Source organism: Charadrius vociferus, unplaced genomic scaffold, assembly GCF_000708025.1.
Source record: "Charadrius vociferus isolate BGI_N301 unplaced genomic scaffold, ASM70802v2 scaffold82, whole genome shotgun sequence".
In the NCBI taxonomy this organism is placed as follows: Eukaryota; Metazoa; Chordata; class Aves; order Charadriiformes; family Charadriidae; genus Charadrius; species Charadrius vociferus.
Window position 1 is genome coordinate 4,084,933 of NW_009647401.1, and position 3,106 is coordinate 4,088,038.

Consider the following 3,106-nt stretch of genomic DNA (forward strand, 5'->3'; position numbering starts at 1 on the left):
CAATGAAAACCAGCAAACTGTTTTGTTAGGTTATCATGACATCAAAGTCTTTCTTCTTTCCAAATTGGTATTGAAATGCCATAGCTTGTCCTCTTCCTGGGACCCCAGAATGGTCTCACCATACTTTCTCCAGGCAACGGAAACTCGAGGCCAACATCCCTTGCACTCCTGAGCAGCAGCAGGTGGTTGGCTGTTCTGAACCCTTACCTGGACGTGCTTGGAAATACACATCTGTCACCTCCTGTGCAAGGGCAAGAAAATGGGTAAAAATAACCTGCCCTCTACAAAAACCTTTATGATGCAGAACCTTTGTCTGGACTGTGTGACCAGGAAAGGAAGTCGTAGTTGCCAGGGTGAGCACAGGGTGAAGGTAAACGTTACCACAGCAAAAGACAAGGAGAGAAACAGCGAATGCAAAAAGGAGCAGGAAGAGGATGGCTGAAGCAGAGTGAACCATCATATCCACGCTACAGTACCAGTCCTGTGAAAAAGCCCTCAGGTTCAATTGCCATTTTGATCATAAAGGGAAAAATGAGGAAGGCTGCCACCCTGGAAAGGGGGGAACAGTCAGGGGGAGTCAAGGAATTGAATGGAGAGCACAGAGGGTAGTAGCTATAACCAAAGGATTTTTAAATATATGCAGCAAGATGGTGAGTCCAAACGGATTGCCCAGAACAGCAGGCTGGTGAGAATCCAAATTCTTGAATGCCATGTGACAGCAGCTTGTGATTACTCTTCCTATCCCCAAATCCAAGTTTAGAGACAGCGGGTTATACTGGTTATAAGATAAACAAATCTTGAGAGGACCGAGTTCCTCTTCTGGGGCTGGCTGCTCAGTGAAACACCAGGACGGGGTTAGCACTGACACCCCCTCAGCCCTCTAGAGCCCAGGCAGGCTCTGGCACTACATCTGGCAGCTCCTTGTTTTCTAGCACTCTGCTTGTTACCCCGCTCACCCACCCTCAAGTGCACTGGAAGTCCTCCTTGGAACAGGACTGCAATCCTTGACTTAAACGTGTCATGCCCCGTGGCTGTATGCCAGCATTTAAACTGCAGGGTGCTAAATCGACATCGTAACTCCAAGAGAAAATGCTGAGGTTAAGAAACGAGCTGCTCCTTGTAGGAATCTGGACAGAAAGGTGGGGCAGGTGGAGTAGTGCCAACAGTGTGCTGAGTGCCCACATGAATGCTGAGCTCACATTAACACACTGTGCAGGGGAGCGGACTTTCAAACAGAATCACACACTTCCATTAATCATTACACACAAATATGTACACCTACTATGCTATACCAACATTTCAACACAGAGTTCAGTGCCAATGCAAACCTCCCCTCTACACATATATAACTTTTATCTTAGCACAGCTTTCTTTTCTTGCAACTGTGCTAGGAAAACTATTTTTGCATATTCTACTTCTAGAATATTTGATGATAATTTGACTGTGATTATCACTTTTGCTGTAACACAAATCTTTCAGATGTGCATACTTCCATCTGCTGGACAGAATATATATTGCACTTATGCAGCAATACTGATGCATCTTATGGCTGGCTATTGACTTCTCGTTATCCTTTGATGACCTTGAGGGAGAGAATGGTTTATTGTTCCACTCAGTACGAAAACTCCTCTATAGATTTGGCATCTTTAGGGCTTTAGATGATTAAGTGTGTGCAAGTCAGCACAGGCAGGACACAGAAAAAAACACAAAACCATGGATGAAATGCAAACAGTAAACTTATTTTCATTACCTAGCCAACCATGGCATCCCTGAAGCAGCACCTGGGCAGAGGCACACAAGCAGGAACGCAGGCACCACAGGGCTCAGTCCATGCTAGAGGATTACTGAACCAGCTGTTTTCATCTGTGTATCAGGGATTTGCACAGGCATAGTTTACCACTGTGCTTTGATCTTTCCTGCAGCAAGGCAGGAATCTCAAGTGTGTTCAACAGGGTGCTTCTAAGTCTATCACAGGCCTGTGTTATCTGAACACAGACGTTCTACTTGTCAAACACACAAGACTAAGCAACGATTACTACGATATATGTGTTTTTCAACACCTCTGCTGCAAGTCACTTGAGCATGTTTACAATTCTCCTCACCAATCTTCTGTTATTTTCCCACAAAGTGATAGATGGATATAGGGAAGAACATTCTCCCTGGGGAGCAGCAAAGAAGGTGGGCATTATAATTTGTGCTTGCTGGTGTCTGAGCAACATGAAGAAAATTATCTGTTCTTACTTCTTATGGAGGAAGGAAGGGAGAAGACATGGCCAAAGGTCCCACAGTATCGCAACTGGGGTTGCAGTTCAGAGTTTCACGCAATATATGACAGTAGTTGGAGGTGGCCATTATGCACGTTGAAGGCTGTCAGCATGAGTAACAGGCAGTGTTGTTCCTGCTGGCTTTGCCCTTGGTCGCTCAGCATGCACGGAGAAGAGTGCCCCCACACTACACTTCTGTCTCCATGGCTGTTTTTCTGAGGGCTCTGGTTGGCTTCTGCCCCTGTAATATAAAGGGTACGTAGCTGACTGCCTCAGAGTTGACATTAGCAGGGCGAGAGAGATCTGGAGCCTGGGAGTGCTGCAGCCGCAGCCCCCAGCCAGGCCCTTCCCCTCGGCAGGCTCGGAAAGGTTGTGCTGCCACAGCTCGAGGGCTGTGGGGCAGTTCGGAGCTACCCGAGCGGTTTCCTCTTTCCTTCTCTGTCCTCCCCCGCCCCGGTGGGTCCCAGTGTGGGCAGTGTCTTCTCACCAGCCGGGTTTAGCCTGCAGCCTGCCGCTCCGCGATACCAGGAAGATCAGAGAACACCTTGTAGAAAAGGCGACCGACAACGTTGGTGACAAATGTGCTCGACTGCATTAGCCACAAACCACGGCTATCAATATCTGTTACCTGTTTGTGTTATATTTTGTCGCTACGTATTTTTTACAAAGATGGTGATGTACAAACCGCCCAACGGTGCCATTTGAGGCCCGACCGCTTCAGCACGGAACAGGTGCACTTACTGCCCGAGGGCAGACGGTGGGACCCAGCCCCAGGTGGCCCCTAGACCGAGGTGGCCCCTACCCGGCTGCCGCAGGTGGCTTACCCGCACCCACCCCAGGAG